The sequence below is a fragment of the Emydura macquarii genome, unplaced genomic scaffold (assembly GCF_026122565.2).
Source record: "Emydura macquarii macquarii isolate MOO-44397 ecotype Brisbane River unplaced genomic scaffold, CSIRO-AGI_Emac_v2 contig_1119, whole genome shotgun sequence".
NCBI classification, from domain to species: domain Eukaryota; kingdom Metazoa; phylum Chordata; order Testudines; family Chelidae; genus Emydura; species Emydura macquarii.
The window spans coordinates 8,998,072-9,017,825 of record NW_027131256.1 but is presented as its reverse complement, the minus strand read 5'-3'; the positions used below and the strand labels follow the sequence as shown (position 1 = coordinate 9,017,825).

Here is a 19,754-nt window from a genome sequence, read left to right as displayed (position 1 = left end):
AAAATTCAAGAAGGAGGTTTTTGCTTGCTCATTGACACTGCTTGAGTGTCTGTCTTAAGAAAGGTTCAGACTAAGCATCACAAAAAGCCCTGGAGCTTCTTGTTTGACCTTAGTAAGCTGCCAGTGGACAGGAAAACACTCTTGAACAATTGAACAGACCTTTACTGGACACTAACACATGGGGAATGTTCAGAGATCAATGATAAAGACCTCTGTCGAATTGGACAACATCCGTCACATTTTGCTACCCTGGAAGCACTCTCCACTCCAAGTTCTCCAATTCGTTCATGATGCAGAGCTGAAGGAAACTTTTCCTAATGTGAGCAGAATTCTCAAAGCTATCCACACACTGCTGGTCACAGTTGTGAGTGGTGAGCGCAACTTTTCAAAGCTCAGTTTCATTAAAACATCTTCGATCAACGATGGCCGATGAGAGATTGACATAGATTGCTATTTTATCTCTTGAAAATGCCATTGGCCAGTCTTTGAATCTCTCTGATGCTGTGCTTCACTTCACGAGGGCAAAGGCGAGCAAAGCGACCTTTGGACTAGGGTTCACATGCTAAGGCTGTCAGCTACTGTAACACTATTTAATACTGGTCCACCCAGTGTTGGTGCACAGTTCAATTTCTTGATGTTTGTACATTTCACTTACTTAAAATTAAAAAGTTTCTATAAACTTAGAGGAAATGAATTTTGTTTATTTGCTTATCTATAGAATCATACAAGATTAGAGTTGAAAGGGACCTCAGGAGGTCATTTAGTCCAACCCCCTGCTCAAAGCAGGACTAACCTCAGCTAAATAATCCCAGTGAGGGCTTTGTCAAGCCACAGCTTAAAAACCTCTAAAGATGGAGATTCCACCACCTCCCTAGGTAACCCATTCCAGTGCTTCACCACCCTCCTAGTGAAAAACTTTCCTAATATCCAACCTAGACTTCCCCCACTGCAACTTGAGACCATTGCTCCTTGTTCTGTCATCTACTACCATTGGGAACAGCCTAGCTCCATCCTCCCTAGAACCTTCTTTCAGGTAGTTAAAGGCTGCTATCAAATCCCCCCTCATTCTTCTCTTCTGCAGGCTAAACAAGCCTAGTTCCCTCAGCCTCTCCTCATAAGTCTTGTGCTCCAGCCCCCTAATCATTTTTGTTGCCTTCCGCTGGACTCTCTCCAACTTCTCCACATCCTTTTTGTAGTGGGGCACCCAAAACTGGACACAATACTCCAAATGAGGCCTCACCAATGCCGAATAGAGGGGAATAATCACTTCCCTCAGACTGCTGGCAGTGCTCCTACTACTGCAGCCCAATATGCTATTAGCCTTCTTGGCAACCAGGGCACACTGCTGACTCATACCCAGCTTCTTATCCACTGTAACCCCCAGGTCCTTTTCTGCAGAACTGCTGCCTAGACCGTCAGTCCCCTCTCTGTGTGGCTGTGCATGGGATTCTTCCGTCCTAAGTGCAGGACTCTGCACTTGTCCTTGTTGAACCTCATCAGATTTCTTTTGGCCCAATCCTCCAGTTTGTTTAGGTCACTCTGTATCCTATCGCTATCTTCCAGGGTATCTACCACTCCCCCGAGCTTAGTGTCATCTGCAAACTTGCTGAGGGTGCAATCTACCCCATCCTCCAGATCATTAATGAAGATGTTGAACAAAACTAGCCCCAGGACCAACCCCTGGGGCACTCCGCTTGTGACCGGCTGCCAGCTAGACATCGAGCCATTGGTCACTACCCGTTGAGCCTGTTAATTTAGCCAGCTCTCTATCCATTTTATAGTCCTTTCATCCAACCCATATTTCTTTAACTTGCTGATAAGAATACTGTATCAAAACCTTTGCTAAAGTCAAGGTATATCACATCCACCACTATCCCCACATCCACAGAGCCAGTCATAGAAAGCAATCAGGTTGATCAGGCATGACTTTCCCTTGGTGAATCCATGTTGACTGTTCCTGATCACCTTCCTCTCTTCCAAGTGCCTCAAAATGGATTCCTTGAGGACCTGCTCCATGATTTTTCCAGGCATGCATAAATAGATTTACAGATTCTAGCATGCAAATTTATCGACTTATATGACAGGGATAAATCATGCATGCAAATCATGCATCAAAGTTGTGAAATGGGCTACAAATGCAGTTTAAAAAAAAAAAGGTATTCAGCAGTTTAACAAATAGAGGGGGGTGCCGAAGAAACGCCTCGCCTGGGGTGCCATTTGGTCTAGAGCCGGCCCTGGATCCATCTATATGCTGTATGTGTTTACGTGTCGTCATAGTCAATAGTGCAGGGGTGGCCAACCAGTCAGAGATGAAGAGCCCAAAAATAGCTATAGATACCACAAAGAGCCACATTTACCTTACCTTCCAAGGAAATTCACCCTGATCCGTCAATTTCGGCAGCTGCTTGTCAATTTCACATTTGAAAGTTAAAAACTTTTTGGCACCCCATACAATGCGGGGAGCCGCATTTGATAGAACAGAGCTGCATTTGTATGAGCAAAGAGTCGCATGCAGCTCGCGAGCCGCAAGTTGGCTACCCCTGCAATAGTGATTGTCCATTATAGTGTACATTTACAGATGCTATCAAGATACTTTGAACTCTTAAGTAATAGGCTTTTTTATTATTTTGAATGGATTGATGGTTTCAGAGGAAAGCAGTAATAAAACCAATAACCTAGCTGACTGAGTGTTGCTAACGTGATCTGGTTTTTCATTAACAGAGTTCCTTGGGATTAACAGCCAATGCTTATCGCTACAAGAGGCGGGTGGGTGGAAAAGCATGGGGCAGGGAATCGCTTGTATAGTATTATAAGTAGAGAAGAGAAAATACTATTCAATATTCAAGCTTCGGAAGGTAGCCCATACATACTTACCACTGTCTCTGGTGAGAGCCTGTTTCAGTTTGCTGCGCTATGTCAGTTTCTGGGACTCTCCCCTCCAGATTTCTGACTAGGCCATTGGAACAACCAAAGAGCAAGTTCTCCACTCCCTCCAGGAATTGTTTCCAGGTTTTGCACTGAGATCAGTACAAGTTGGGATAGCACTTGAGTTTACCCAATGCTTATGCAGTACAGGCAAAGGGTGAGAGCTTGGCTTTCTCGATGTCAATGGAAAAACCTTCCATAGACTGCAGTGATGCTAGGATTTCATCCAAGGTTAATAAACTATTAATAAAGTTAAAGCTTATGTCCCTCACTATTGAATCTCAGTGCCTTGATTTTTAGAAGCCCCCCAAATAATTTGAAACATAGTTTTAGATTTACATAAAATTAACAGTTGTAACATCTCAGGGTGTGACCTCACCATATTTCATCAATTAAGCAACTTTCTGATAGGTCAGTGCTTGGATGGGGGACCTCCAAAAATGTGGATGTTGTAGCAGAAAGTGACACTGATTCAGCAAGTGGCACTTCCTTTCTGAGACCGTAATAAGCCAGTACCCCACAGCATAGTGTTAAGCAGCACTTTGCTTCCAGAGGTGCCATCTTTATGAGGAGAGAGAACTGAATACTATGATGATTAAAGATCTGAAGGCACTTTTCTCAAGAATAGCAACCCAAACCCGGGTTTCTTGGTCCATATTCCATTTTGAGTAATTATATTCCCCTTGCAGTTTCATTGCTTACAATATTCATTTACTGCACTAACCTGTTATTCAGTGTTATTAACAGCTGCCATGTTCAGCCCCTCAGATGGCTGCATTCAGTGGAAGGCAGTGGGGAAGTGATCCCTCAGTAAGGGCTTTTTGTGGGGTGGTCTCACTCTTGGTTTGTTTGTTCTGAGTCTGCCAGAGGAACATGGGCCTAACACAGGGAAAGCTCCCCCAACACCTCTCCCTACTCCACCTTGCAGTGAGTTTAATACTTTGTAACTCAGCCAGAAATGACTCTAGTTTTCTTCCCTTGTAGATACCGATCATCCCCGCTGGAGATAAGATTGATCACATTCAGATTGCACTGGTTATCTGTGAAGAATTGTTGATTTTAAATTATTCTTTTAACGTTTGCATGGTACCTAGCACAATGCTACTGTAATACAGATGCACTGAACTCCTAGGTTGTTGTTGTTTATCGGACACTCTTGCAAAGGCAAATCAAGACCTTGAAAGAGGTGGGCTTAGCAGGGAGAGAAAAAACTTTTTCCCTTTCTTTAAGGGACACTGTCATAAAGTTGGTTTCAAACTAAGACCTTAGGTTGGGACTTTTCAAGGAAGCTAATGAAAGGTTGGTACCTGCCTGTCTTTGAATTTCAGTGGGATAGGAGCACCTACTTCCCTTTGGCTTCTAGAAAATCCCAATCTTAAATAATCAGGGGAGGGAGGCTTAAAGAAACCAATATCTCAAAAACCACCATTGCATTAGAAAGTAGTTCAGTGTCTGAGGTAATCTGTGAAGAGATGTATGGACTGAACAGGCCCCGGAAAAGCAGCTCTCCATGTGGTTTGGGCAGGGTGCAAGGAAAACTTGCAGTGGCCTGCTGGTGTTGTACTGGTTCTGTAGATCAGTGGTTCTCAAAGTGGGGGGCACAAGATGGATCATGGGGGGGAGGGGTGCAGAGCAGGGGACAGAGCTGGTCCAGTTCCACCTGCAGCAGCACCAGCCCCCTACTGCTGCCCAGCACACTCCCTGCATTGCTGCTGCCCCGCTTCCCGTGCTGTAGGCCCTATTTTTTTCTGAAAGGGGATGTGGGTTCGGGGAATGGGGGACACGATTCTTAAGGCCTACAGCCGAGGTTTTTTGAAAGGGCTCCCCTTTCAGAAGGGGGATGGGGGGGTGCGATTGTTAGACAAGTCTGGGAGGGGGACTCCATTTAAAAAGTTTGAGACTCACTGCTGTAGATAAGCTTGAGGATTTCAGCCTCCAGGGCTGCCAGTCCAGCACCCCTCTCAATGGCTGCTCATACACAAATATAAAACGTGATTGAGGTGAATACCCTGATAAGACTAGAAATGTTTCATTATTTTAATTTCAGTAAAAACTTCTTTAAGTTTGTTCTTTCTTTCAAGAAACCCAGCAGCACTGGACTAGGGTATGAGAACCAGGAAATGAAACCAGCTAGAAACAAGTGAAACTGACCTGTCTATATTAACTGTCCAAGGTGAGTGAAGATCAAAAGGTAGACAAGAAAAGTCTATCTTACCTGGACGCTGTTTAATTGTCTAAGGTATTAATGTCACGTATAAGAACTTCGTAAAATATGTACCCTTCTGAGTCTGACTCTGGTCTAACATTGGTTTTACTACTATGTGAACAGCATTGACGTCGTGGAATTACTTCGGAATTACACCACTGTAAATAAGAGCCCAGTGTGTTTCAACATATTGCCTATATGTCACTTTTTGCATTCCCTTAGTTTTTCTCCTTCTGAAGCTAGTTGCTGACTGGGTTTGTATTTCTATGTTGATAGTGTGTGTTTTTTGGTTTTTTAAGGAGCTTTTAGATCTGGGGTTCAGGTTCATAAACAGAGAAGGGGAGGGCTGTGACCCTGCTCCAGCAAAGCCTTTGAGGTCACACGTTTAACTTTAAGCACTTGGCGCTTAGTGCTGAGCATGTGGGACCCAGCCCAACAAAGCACTTCAGGGATGTGCCTAGTCCCATTGACTTCAATAGGACTGCTTGCATGCGTAAAGTTAAGGACCTGCCAAGACATTTGCTAAATCAGAACCTATAGGTGTAGAGAGAGCCAATCTGGTTCTGGTCTTGTTCATGGCAGTTTTAATGGCATTGACTCTGTTGCAGGGTTGGCTGAAGAGAAAGATTGAGCCGGGTGGAATGATAAGGAGCATTTATTCAGTTACAGCTTCTAGTCCACTCATTCCCCTTTGTCCAACAAAGTGAGCCCGGAGTTCACTACTTTACAACTTTTTATCTAAAATAATATGTAAATTCACACACTTCAACAATGCCCCATAAAATCCCTATTTGGTAATATAAAAAACTATAAAATGAATATTAATGGCTAGGGGAGGTATATAATTATATCCGCCCCTGTTTGTTTGTTCCCACGAAACTTGCGTAGCATATACTTTTATCTTAACAGCAGGAATGACCATGAAGCCCCTTAACAAACTAGCAACAAGGGAAGAACTAAGGAGAGAGATCTCAAGCCTTCCCTAACAGACATGCTGCCTGGGAAAGAAGCGAATACCTTTTACCACATTCTTTGTCCAGGTGGTGAGGGGAGGAATGGTCAGGAGAACATAGCCCACTCATATTACGCCCTTGTTACCATGGTACATATCGGGTAGGTCTGCCCTGCTCCAGCTACTGCGAGAAAGTTGCCCTGATTCGCTCCCACTGTCCCTAACTTCAAGGCTAGAAAGTTGCTGTGGTTTGCATTATTTGATTATTGCTTCTGTAGTATATGGTCTTTTTAGCCTAAGTCAGGGGTCCCGCGGAGGACAACTTGTGTCCAAAGCCCGGGCCCAACTCCCAGCCCCCCAGGAATGTGGCCCAGCACTAACATCCTTTGTCCCCGCACCTACAGACTCCAGTGGCATTGCTTTGGTTTACACACGTATAAGTGAAACTTGACTCGGGTCCATAAAGCCATCTCTCACTTTAGACTCTAGTCAGAGTAATCTCCCTCTCACCTGGGATAACAGCAATTACATTAATAAGTAGGTACTTGGCCAACAGTTTATTGCAGTGAATAGTTTGTGCAGCTGTACAAATTCCTACCTTTGATTTGACAAAACCAGATTGATATAGTTCTTCTAGTTAAGCTCAGTGTGTACTCTGCATGTCTAAAGTCTACAAGGGTGAAAAGAATTGGTTCAGTAGCACTTCCATTGTTCAAGGCTGGGAATGATTGGCTGTGTAGCCTGTTTGATAGGAGTTTGGTGGGTCTCAATCCATTTCACAACAGAAATCTCACAACTGGCACTCGTTGGCACCATTGGTGGGCATCCCAGAAAGGACCAAGGACTGAGTGGGCTATGGAAAAGGTGCTGCCTTCTCGATACTAGAGGCAGCCCCTGCTGCATAGGGTTGAAGCAGATTTGCAGGAGGAAGCTTGCTGCTATCCTGGCTGTGCACTTGTTCTGAGCTGAAACAGACAACTTGATTGGGATACAGTGATCCCTTTTGATGTGACTCCTCAGCTGTTATCAGCCTTGCTTGCTGCAGTCATAAACGCTAAAGAGGGAAAAGATCAGTTGGGTCACGTCGTCCATCTTCCTGTCAGTGTAAGGAAGAAGACTGTCTTCTTCCTCTTGGTTCAAAAGGCTGCCAGAGGATCACCCATAATACACTGCAGATCAGGCATTTGCTGAAGATAATTCATCTTGGATCTGTCTTCACCTATTTTCTATATCACAGCGTTAGTGCAGCAAAAAGGAATATTGAAAATTAAAGCAGGGCCAAACATCGTGGTGCAGAAAAGAGTCCATTATTCCATTTCCTGCCTCTCCCATGAGGTCAGATGCTAAGTTGCATTTCTTGGGTCCCAAACTCTGTCAGCCTGTCCAGATAGCAGCTTCCTGTAGCGATTGACTGTCTTTTTAAAAAAATAAGACACAACTTTTTGTAGCAACTGAGGCTACAGGCAGAAATGAAGTCAATGGTGATAATTACATGTTAGGAAGTAGATATAAGTGGCATGTTGGGGGAAGGCATAGCAGGAAACACCACTAATATGAGGATGTGATGTAGTACAACATTAATCTTGATGGGAGGGGCACTTACTCTGTCATACACTTCTACATCCTCCTGTTCGTTGCTTTTCCTGCAATCCATTCTCTTGTGGCCCTTTGGCATGTAAGCTACCCCTGCTTAAAATGCAGAACTCACACCAGCATTGACGTCGCTTCTGAATTTGATGCTTAATTTTCTTTTTTTAATTAGATACAATGATTATAATGGGAGCAGTGATTAGCATCTCTTCTGGGTTAAACTGTAGCTTTCCTTTTATAAACTAAGTGCTTGCTTGCTGATAGGGTTTTCCTTATATTGGTTAAATAATACGTGTGGGAGAGTTGTCAAGATTGGGAGGAGGAGGAAAAAAATGATCTGAGTTCTTAAACACCAAGACAAAACACAACCCTGATCAAATGATTTAAGGCCTGCAAAGCTCCACTGAAGAGTTCTATGGCTGTTGGATAAAGTGATTGGTAAATAAACAGCCTAGAGGAAAAACTAGCAGGAGCGCTAGAGAGCTAAGGGAGTTGGTAATGGGATATGAAGTGTCTCAACTTCGTCATTGATTCAAATTCACCCTGTCTTTTTGGTAAAGCTGCTTTTACTGAGCTTTCTAAAGGCTAGTGTAGGCAGGCTCCAATTTTCATGTACAGGTTCTGAAATGGGGGTTTGCAAATAAGGTTCAGGGATGTGATGCCCACCCTACCTTTCTTTATGGCTAGATGGGAGGAAGTTCCTAAAATTCTATCCTGTTGTAACATGGGGTCATGGTATGGGAGATGTTGGCAAGTACTATTCTAAGGTGCACACAAACACTGTGGGCCTGATTCTTCTCTCCTTTTATGCTGGTGGGAATTGGAAGCAACTCCATGGAAGACGGGGTCTACACTCATATAGGGAAGAGAATAAGGCCCCTGTGTGTGTATTGGTCTTGCTCATTGTGTTGATTTCCTGAACTCAGTTTTTGGACTGTGTTGGAGCCATTCACCATATGAAGAGCTCTCTGAAAATAGATGATCTTTCCCCTTTGCCAAAAAATGTCACCCGCACCTGCCCTCAATATGTCTCCTCCTTGGTGGATTCAGGGAGGATGGCAATGGGGCCAGAGACCGAATGGGAGGCTTCATGAAGTGCAAGCGCCTGAAAAGTCTTTATTGTGTCAATTCTGGCAGAATGAGAACCATCCCCAGCAAAGTATCAGGATGCATTAGCATCATGGACAATGGTTATGTCATTTTTAAGTCAACCCCAGATATCCTGCATAGTCACTTGCATGCTTTTAACTTAAGTGAATTTAGAGCGGACAGCCTAAGAGGTGCCACATTGACCGTCCTCAGGGTAGACAAATTCTGTTCATCAGCAGAGCAGGCAAAGCAGACGCGGGGCCAAGGTGAGTGTCTACACACCATAGTGCAAATGGGCTTATCTACAACAGGGAATTGACCAGAATCGCTATTCCACAATAGCTCCACAAGTGGCTATTCTTAGGGCTTAGCTACACAGGGACACTCCAAAAAGATAATCCAAGCGAACTAAAGGTGTGAATTCAAAGTGGATTAGTTAAACCACATTGAACCTCTGTGAGGAGACTCTCATTCAGAATTAAAGTGGCTTTAATTTCATTTAATTTAATTCACTTCCAAAGTGATTTAAACTAAACCAAAGCAAGATCACTTTAATTCTGAATAGGAGCATCCACACAAGGGGCTAATGTGATTTAAATTTAAAAGCTAATTTGGATTTACTTTCCTAACTGTCCCCAGGTAGACAAGCTCTTTTTTTCTGGAATAGGTGTGTCCACACAAGGAGTTATTCCAGACTAGCTATAGCACTTTAAATTCATATCTATCTCAACCACACCATAGCTTCCCCTTGCAGACAGGCCCTTACCAATTACCTAGAGGCAGGAGAAAAATTTTGTCTCCATATTTCATAGTTTTTCTACTAAGTATGCCATTTATTATGTGAACTTCTCGTAGGCAGAGGCCACATCAGAGAAAATGAACTAAACCCCTAACTCTTCTCCTATTGGCCACCAACAACCCGAACATTTACTAATCTTGGTGTCATATTTGACTTGATAACGTGGAGGGAGCCACTCCCCATCCCACTACCAATCTCTGAGCCATTCAGGGCACCTACTAGCATCTCTTTTAGCCTGTACATTTCCTATTGTTCTGTCTGATAGCCATCAAACATTTCGGTGGAAGCTGGTATGCCTTAAGGCCTGAAGAACAGCTCTGTGTAAGCTTGAGAGCTCATCTCTTTCACCAACAGAAGTTGGCTCAGTTTAAAAAAAAAAAAAAATTACCTCACCCTCCTTATCTCTTGAGGCATTTCAGGCTTTTCAAAATCCAAATTACCTTTATCTTTCATCTGATAACTCTAAGAGTGTTACTTAGTCAGCATAAGGGCAAGTTTGGGATGTGGACATATTTTTCTTACAGGCCATAAATGGACAGTTTGCCATCAAATAGTCGCTGTAACCTGATTTCTTTACCTATTGGAGTAGCTCTGAACAGCGGGAAGTTGTAATACATGAACCATCTGCAATTTAAATCTCCAGGCCAAATTCAGCAATCATGACTTGCACATCAAGTGTAAATTGGTCAGAATGGTTGCATAAATGCGTGCCTCTGGTAAAGTAGAGTTGCAGTGATTCAGTATTCAGTGAGTTGTGCAGATAGAATGTAAATTATAGGCTGACAGAATGATATGAGGTGAAGTGGAGGAAAAAGCAACAGCACACCGGCTATAGGAGTATATTTCCGCTACATTATCTCTCTCCCATTTGTTGCATGTAAATCAGGAGTAACTTAACTGAAGTTAGTAGCATTATAGTGGAGGGAAGGAAGAAGCTGGTCCAGAAGGAAAAGCAAGTGAGAAGGCGAATTGGTCTCCCTGTGAATAGCCTTTCTAGACATCTTTGTACAAGAGATATCCACATTCAGCATGGTGCACTGGACTAGGAGTCAGGAGACCTGGGTTATAGGTTCTATTCCAGCTGACCATGACCTGGGGTAGGTCATTTACCTCTTTCCTCACCTGCTCTTTGTCCACCTTGTCTATTTTGACAGTAAACTCCTCAGGGCAAAGACTCTGACTATGGGTAAATCTGCACTTTTGAACTGAGATTGTAATTCCCAGCTCCCAGAGCTACACCTGTGCTAGCTGTGATTAAGACAGCACACAGAAATAAGGTATAGTTACAGTGGCACAAGCGACGGAAGGGGTTAGCTTCCCCAAGTACATGCCTATTGTCTCAGACAGGTGTGTGCTTAGCCGCTCACACCACCACAGCTAAATTCTGTTTTTCGTGCACTAGCTTGATCAGAGCTAGTACAAGTGTGTCTCTTTGAGCTGGGAATCTCACCACCAGCTCAAAGTGTAGTCAGACCCTATATGCAGATACATACCCCATTGTGCTAGGTGCTGTAAGTCATAATGCAAATTTCTTGTGCACTTATCTAATGTAGCCACAAGTGCCAGTTCTTAAATCCAGCAGGTGCATGTTCATCTCAGTGGGAGATATAATTTAGGACAGTGGTTCCCAACCTGTGGTCTGCGGACCCCTGGTGGCCTGAAAGGCTACTACAGGGGGGCCGCAGAAAAGAGACAACATCCTCCCCAAGGAAATGCTACTAGTTTTCTTTGAAATTGTACATGTGGTGGTCCACAAAATGTTTGGAGGTTGAAAACCGGTCTGCACACTCAAAAGTTGGGAACCGCTGATTTAGGAGTTCATATTTCAAAATGTGTCCCATTACACATTCTTCTTGCTTTGTCACTCTCAGGTATTTCTAAGGCACCCACAACTCACTTATCAAGTCGGTTCATTTGCCATTTTCTCCCCTTCTTTCATCAAAAGAAGAAAACAAAATGCAAACAAAAGGGTCAACATTTTTGAGAAGTCAGTAATTACAGGCAAAATGCGCAAAGCTTAAGGCGTAAGAAGAAAATGACTCCGTTGAGCAATAAAACACTTAGAGTTTGACTCTGTTACGCAAGAAAGAAACTTTCCAGGCAGGTTGGCAACTGTTCCACTAGTGGCTACATAGTTATTGATTAATGCATCTATTGTCATACACTACTTTCAGTAATGAGAAAGAGAGGTGAAGAGAAACAATCTCTGTGTAGCTTTATTTTAGTTCCTTTAAAGCTGTTTCAGTGAAGGCTGCTTTAAATATCAGGTTACTTCATTAAAATACAATCTCTTCTCGTCCTGGCTTGGAAATTTCCAGGGTGTGGCATCTTGTAGCTCAGAAATGAGTACAAGATTTATTTCTCTCTTTAAAATTAGAGATGGGTCCGTAGTCAGATTCTCACCCCAGGATTGTCACTGGGATACACAGCCAGATCCTCAGGGGGTGTAACTCCAATGACACCAAGGGAGCTATGCTCTTTTACACCAGCTATGCCCATATCATGTACAGGGCTCTCTAGTGGGATCCACATTTGAGGAGGGTGGCGATCTGGTGTTCTGGTTCAGAAATCTCTAGTTGAATCATGCAGGCGATGGTGTTGAGAGCAGGCTTGTAGTACAGATTTGCTTTTTCATCTTTACCTTAATGTATATTAAAATGTTCATACAGACAGCCCTGAAACTTGCAGTCCTCTCTTCTCTCATTTGTGAGCACGAGCGCACACCTCAATGGGCCTCGGTAGTCACATGAAGGGACTATACCTAGAAGGCAAGTTCAGCCTTTGCTAACCCATTCAATCCCTGGCATATCTGCTGAAATTGGTGTGATAGTTATGATAGCGTTTGCTGTACTGAAGGCACCTGGCCTGGACAGAAGCCACTGACTCACTTCACACACCCTCTGGACATCTGTTCAGCATTCTAACAACTTCTGGTCTCTATCGATAACAATCAGCTCTTGATTGGTGCTAGTGAACTAGAGGTCCTAATTTTCACACCCATGCAAAGGACTCGCTTAGCTCAGTGACTTTCTCTCCCTTTGTGGTCCTGCAAAACAGCTATTGTCTGCTCCAAGGATAATGCACCTAGGAAGAGCCAAGTTTAAATTATCAAGGACTGAGAGCAAAGCCCTATACTCTGGGAATCTGAAGGAACCTTAACTGGACTATGTTAAAACCCAAACATAAGATGCATCTTTTTTTATTAAACTTTCCCCATGAACAATGTCCATGAATAGACCCTCCAAGACCCTGGGTCTGATTCACTACTGTTTTGCTCCAGTTTCACACCAGTATTACTCCATTGCAATAAAGGAATTATACTGGTGGAAAACTAGAGTAATTCAATAGTGAATCAGGTGAATGAAACACATTTGAACACCTCTCTAATTCAGAAGGGGGAGAGGAAATGTCAATGTTCTTGACACATTTGTTACTTCATAATTTGGTTTAGCATTTAGATAGCAATGTGGCAAGCCTCTTATACCCCCATCCCAAATAGATAGATAGAAAGATGTTTAATGATCTGTATTATACTTGACTTTTAAACAAACAACCCAAAAAGATAAATACCTCAATCAACAGCCTTTGCTGGTTGAAACTTCCCTGCTCACAGCTGTGAGGGTACAATGTATGATGTCCCACGAAATACTGAGTAAGTCCTTTCTTTCCACAGCCTTTATTGTTCTTTCTGCACACTCTTAAGCCTCTTACATGTCAGATTGTTCAAATTGGGTCGCTAACATCCTAGATCAAAAGGGAAAGGATATTCCTTCTTGTGTTAAAAGATAGTTGTATCTAAGAGACTGCTGAGAGATTTTAATTCTCACCGTATGCACAATGATTTGAGATATCCTAATGACCACTATTAACACAAACTCCAGGCCCCGCTAAGCATCAGAAAGTCTCAGCTTCCAGTGGTAAATTCACTGTGTGTGATGCTTGTGACATTCCTCATTTGGGTTTTAATGGTGTGCATACTTCATGTGTGTGTTTGCCTTCCTATAGAAACAGGACTGACACAGCTGGCTTTCAACAAGGCCTCAGGAAGTTAAAAATTCTTACCAGAATCTGCATGATGCTCTTAGTTGTCTGTCATTTTAACGGATTGAATACTACTCATCAAGGCATCTTTGATCTAGATCAGAATTACTAAGAAAATACGGGAGGAAGTGGAAGGAGATATATTCGGGTTACCTTTAAAACTGCCCGTGAAAGGGGATAGCTTTGTGTCTTGCAGTAACAACAAACACCCCCTAATTGGGAGAAGACCATTAACATGCATACAAGGGGCCTCTTGAGGGGCAAAGGCACATGAGAGCAAACCGGAATCACAAAATTGCAGCGCGATTTCATTAAATATTGCATACAATGGGTATTGTGCCAGGCCCCAACCTAGCAAATGTCCAAATTGCTCCCATGCGTATCCAATGTGAGACACTTTGACCAATATGGTAATGTAGGATCACGCATAATGCTTTAAAGCCAGGGGAGTCGATTATTTTTGTCAAGGGCAAAATTTCTTGGTCAAGGTATCATCAAGGTCCAGACTCCAGAGAAAATAATTTTAAAAATAACAATAATGTTAATAAGTAAATAAAAATGGTGGGGTCCATTCAAAACCATCTGGCAGTCTGGCTGTGACCTGCGGTCTGCCTACTGACTGCCTCTGCTTTAAAGTGACCAAAAAGTGTAATTGGCAAGCACCCCCTGACAAGGGGAGGTGACTGACATGGAGATGTATGTACTGAGATCAGCAGCTGGGAGATGCAGACTGACAACCAGAGAAGGATGGGACTTAGGCAGTTAGAAAAACAAACCCAGGATCTCAAAGGACCATGAGCATTTGGTTCTCCAGCTTCTTTCCTCTGAAATGTTTGGGACTTACCGAGGTGAGGCTGGGTAGGAGACTTAAGGGTGTTTCATACAATTTATCTTTGATCTTACTCAATTTTTTAATAAACTTTTTTCTTAGTGTTAGATATTTTCTTAGTCATGGACTGCTCTTAGGAAAATTCACTGTAGTTTTCTCTTAAAGATGAGGAGAAATAAATTCTGACCTCTAGTGAGGGCAAAAGACACCTGACCTGGGCCATCTGCTCAAAGGTGCAGATCAAAAGACCGCCCATCCCCATCATGAGTTGCCAACATTGAGGACACCCAGTAAAAATGCATGGGGGAAGCCCGAGGGCTACTTGTTCCAGAAAAACCAGGAGAGACAACTGAGTCCACTCTGCCTTTCCTTCCACTCCCCAAAGAGAGTTCTCTGTATGGATTGCTTCTGGACTAACATCAACTGCCTGCTCTCCCCTCCAGAGAGCTCCTTCATCCTAAAAAAAAACCCAGCAGCATAATATTCCATGGCACCTGCCCATTCAATTTCACAATGGTCCAGGTTTCTAGCAATGCTTCCAAATTACATTATAGGGCTGCTGCTTTGAGAATTACTAATATGCTGGCAATCTCGCCAGGTAGACTTCATTCTTCCTTTGCAAAGGAGCACACATGCAGCCAAAACTGCACACTGGTCATTCATGCTTCTAACTGATTGATCTATGCAGTAAGGAGTCTCTGTGATGACTGGAGAGCTAGTTCACAGATGACATCACAAGGAAAGTTGAGCAACTGAGAGGAGAAGAGACTTTTTTTCAGGCTATTTAAAACTTTGCTAATACCTGTGTAATTTTATTTACCAGTTAGCACTTGGGCTAGGAGCAGAGGTGCAATAGTTGAGTGGTTAAGGCACTCAGCTACAATCCTGAACATTAATGGTCACTCAGTTCATGCTGAAAGGTCACGTCCAGTTCACCCAGCCGCAAAACAGGGTATCTGATCCATCAGTTTAAGGCAGCCAAAGGCAATCGGACGTGATTCTAGCCACCTCACTTCTTCGTGTACGGTTGGCTGTGAAACTGACAGGCCTTGACTGTGTCAGCCTGCTGAGCCATTGGCTTGAGGGATGTTATCCTTTCGATAGGAGATGTCTTTGGTAAAATTTTGCCTCCCAATCTCCCACCCTTTCAATTAAGGTGAACTCCCAATATTATTATTTTTAATAAGGTAGTGCCTGGAGACCAAGTAAAAAAACAGGACTCCATTGTGTTAAGCGCTGTAAACACAAAGTAATAGATATGTCTGAACACATCGATGTGGTCTTCTAGCAAAACTAGTGAAGATTAGACTGGACAGCCCTGATATTTATAAGGCAAAAGACAAACAAAAAAATCCTTGCAAAAGGTTGGAATGGGGGAGAATATAATGTACACAGAAGGCCTGAAAGTTTCAAAGAAGCCCAGTTTTTGGAAAGTCCTTTCCATGTTCCCTTAAGAAGTAGGTCACTCCAACAGTTCAACTTGTTACTAACTTGACCTTGTAAAGAAATGGAAGTGCCCTCGCTGCTGTCTCATGCAGACTTGCCTGCACATTTTTTTATCATAACTCTGTTTCTTTTACTATTCTTTTTCACCTGTTTGACACTCGGCATTTGTGGTCTTCACTGCAATGTTAATTAGCGATACTGATTCTTTTGTACAAAAGATGACTGGAATGCTGAGCAACTGGGTTCCCTTTGAGCTCAATTGCAGCTGGGTACACTCAATTCTTTTCAAAATCTGGCCCTGTCTAATTCTGTTGCAGGGGGTATGTGATGTGAACAGACTAATCTAATGGTACAACAATTTCTTGTTGATATACCGGACAGGCTGGCTTCTTGGGTTTGTAGGGGAGTTAATCAGATCTCTTGGCCCGGCTTTTGCCAGCGACGATGGTTTGACTGCCAGTCAGAGAGCTGCTGGTGGAAATCGATTTCTAATATTAAGCATTATCAGCAAAGGACTGGCTAATCTGATGGCATGGGTATTGGGGAGGTGTTTTATTTGTGTGCTTTTTTTTTTAAAACACTATAAGCGTGTCGAACATTTGATTGTTACAGTTAAAAATGAATATAAACAAAATAATGTATTTTGCTATAATTAAGCAAATTATGATGGGAAGTTGGTTTTAACTAAACATCTGTTACCTTTCTCTGATTGAATTAAATAGTTGTAAACCTCAGGGGCTCTCCTTCCTTTTCTGTCTTGCTTAAATCTCTTGGTGCTTATACCTGAGGATTTTGCAATGTCTTTCTTCAACAGGATTAAAAGTGTTTGTAATGTCTTGTTCTCTGGAGCCTTGAATGCACAGGGGAATGTAGCCAGAAAGTTCTAACTGGCACACTTTACATATGACCCTCATTACAGCCCACCAAGTTTATCTACACTCTCCATAAACTTGGTACCCTCTTCATTTGTATTCTTGTAAATGATTTACATAGAAAATAAAGATCAGCCCAGATCTTATTATATCCGTCAGCAGAATCATTTGATGTATTGCTGCTCATATCATGGCCTCTGGCATCTGAGGCAGAACTCTCCTGGGTTAGGTTTGCTCTTTCTGATCATTCGCTTTAGATAGCTTGTGGTTCCAATCTTGTCTCCTGTGACTTAAAAAATTACGTTCCACAGGATTTTTATTTTAGGTTCCCTTTTTTTACCTTATCTTCACCCTCATCATGCTTTTACTCATCAGAGCAGATATGCATTTTCAATCCAAAGTTTCAGACAACTTTATGAAAGCAAGAAGAAAGTCAATATGTGCCTAATGGAAAGATTCCCATTGATTTCAGTGGGCTTATGGATCAAGTCTTTAGAATGAATGTGCCCCTCCATCATAAATATAGGCCCATGCTGACCTATCAATATTTATGTATTGTGGCCATTTTGCTATAAATAGATCAGTACATCTGAAAGAGACCAGATGTCTAAAATTAAAATAAGTAAGCAGTCAGTTCTAACCTGGGAAAGCTCTTACTGCATACAGTAGAGTAGTTTATAAATAGAACTTCAAATGCTGATGATGTCATGAACCAAGAGAGCTCTTGACTTGTGATTGATTATGTCAGAGCATGGCATATTCATAGCCTTGTAACTTATAGTCGCTGCACCTATTATTATTCCTAAGCCATTCTGGTTTCCAGCAGAGAGAGATTGCAGTAAATACTGACCTGAATTGAAACTCTAAACAACCAATCAGAAGGTCAGCCTCTTCATTTTAAATTCTTCTTTGTGAATAATTAAGGGTACTATTGACTTAATTAGGGGATATGTAAAATATTCAGAATGAAATAGGAGATTGACTTGAAATGCAAACAAACAAGCTTGCAGATACAAAATTTGCAGATTTTTGCAGGCTCCTGGCTTAAAAACTGATTTCCAAAGTTTGTGATGAAGATTGGGTTGTTTTTGTTTTTTTCCACTGCAGCACATGATGTTTCTCTTGCTTCAGTGCAAGCCGATTATTTTTCGAGCTTTCCTGGAACACAGTTTTGATTACTTATTTACAAAATTTAATAGAATAATTGTAATTTTTGCTTAGTTCTCATCCCTGAGTCTACACTGTTCTGCATGTGAATCACTTTACACACAGGCAACTCTTTGCAGAATCAAGGTCAGGGAGAGTAATCAGAAAGGTAAAAAGTTCAATACATAAATTCCAATGCTATTATGTTTTCTAAAACTGCACACTTAAGGAAAAGAAGTCTTAGTCATTTTAAATATGCTTTGGAAGAGGAAATCACAATTAGACATACAAATGAAAGAACTGTTGAGAACTGTCAAATTCAAACTGAAACAAACCTTTTTAAGGTTTGAGAATTCTTTTAACTTCTCATTATTTGTCAATTTCATGCCCCTCTGCACCTGTGAGTGCCAGAAAGGGCTTGTTCTCCCCAGTATCCTGACCAGAGCAGGAAGCACTAGGTCAGAAAACGCGTGAAACAGTTTGTGCTTGCAATCCGATGCAGTCCAACATGCACACTTATGATGTTTAGAAAAGCAATTCAACTTTGAGTGCTTCTGTTCATCTAAAAAATGATCTGAAAACACGTGCAGGGCCATAGTACTCACAAATAGCAAAGCTGTAAATCATGTATGCAGGTCATCTCAAAGGAGCACCAAAAACATGTAGACCAAACCATCATGTGTGCTGTATAAATCATACATTTAATTTTAGAAATGTTTGAGAGAGCTCTCAAATACTTTATTTTGGCTAACTTTTTGTAAAGCCGGGCCACCTGAGCCGAGTCCAATTCTGCAGGATTTAGACTAACAATGATTTTTCTCTTCCCTCTAGGAGCCCTCTAAAATCACTTTCACCACATGTCTGGCAGCTTTATGGTTTGCAATCTTGGGACCTTCAAGGCTGGACCCAAACATTGTGTATTCCATTAGGATGCTGAGAATCTTCCTTTTCTAAAGGACTAAAGCTACACTTGCTAGCCTCTCTGTATATAATGAGCTAATGGTCCTTAAATCTGTTACTGGTGCCAGATCAAATGCTGCTAGTCAGTGTAACTTGAGGATAAAAGAATAATTTCTCTAGCAAGTTGATTTTCTGTTTGCAACATCTAAATGGCTTAATGTTAGTCCTTGCTGGGTCGGGGCAGGGGCCCAGATTCAAAGACATTTTAGGTGCCTAATTCCTGTTGAAATAGGTGCCTAGATACCTTTAGAAAATGTGGGCCAGAATACAGGTGAGGTGATCAAAGGTACTTGAGCAATCCAGTTTATCACATACATAACCTACTTGGGGATGATATCTATGCAAATACCTACCCCTATTTAATTAATAAATATTTATTTAGCTATCTCAGGTACAGTGGCTGCTATTGAAAGACACATCTACTGCATAGCAGTATTTACCTTCAGTGTCCTATCTGCAATATTCCTTGTACTTAGACTTGGCTAAATTTTTCAAGTGAGGCCACTGCTTTTGGGTGCCTCAGTAGTTGAGTGCCCAATTTATTAAATGGGCTGAGCACCCCCAATTCTAACTGAAGTCAATGGGAGCTGTGGGTGCTGGAACTGAAAATCAAAGTGAAACTGTCTCAAGTTGGTCACTCTCCAATCGAAATCAGTCAAATGCCTGCCTAGGAATGCGCATGTACAAGTGCAGAGGGAGACTATTATGGCTTCAGTATGGCCAGCCCCAGACATATTAGGTCCCCCAAAATCTTGAGATTGGCTTGAAAACCATGGGATTTTTAAAAGTAGTAATAACCATTGAAGCTTTTTTTATTTGCCTCTGATTTCAGAGCCTTTGGGATACATTCAGGACACGTTTTCATGCTTTCTTCCACAATCATAAAAGCTTTTAACTTA

At 42.2% G+C, this 19,754-nt stretch overlaps 1 long non-coding RNA gene across 1 annotated transcript in view; it reads left to right on the top strand.

Moving 5' to 3' along the window:
* Positions 1-18,858, top strand: part of LOC137151873 (uncharacterized) — a 37,817-nt gene extending 18,959 nt beyond the window's left edge. The window contains exons 2-3 of the long non-coding RNA XR_010919386.1: positions 5,007-5,098; positions 18,727-18,858. This is a non-coding gene — a long non-coding RNA (uncharacterized lncRNA). The remainder of the gene's footprint in view (positions 1-5,006; positions 5,099-18,726) is intronic.
* The last annotated feature ends 896 nt before the right edge of the window (positions 18,859-19,754 follow it).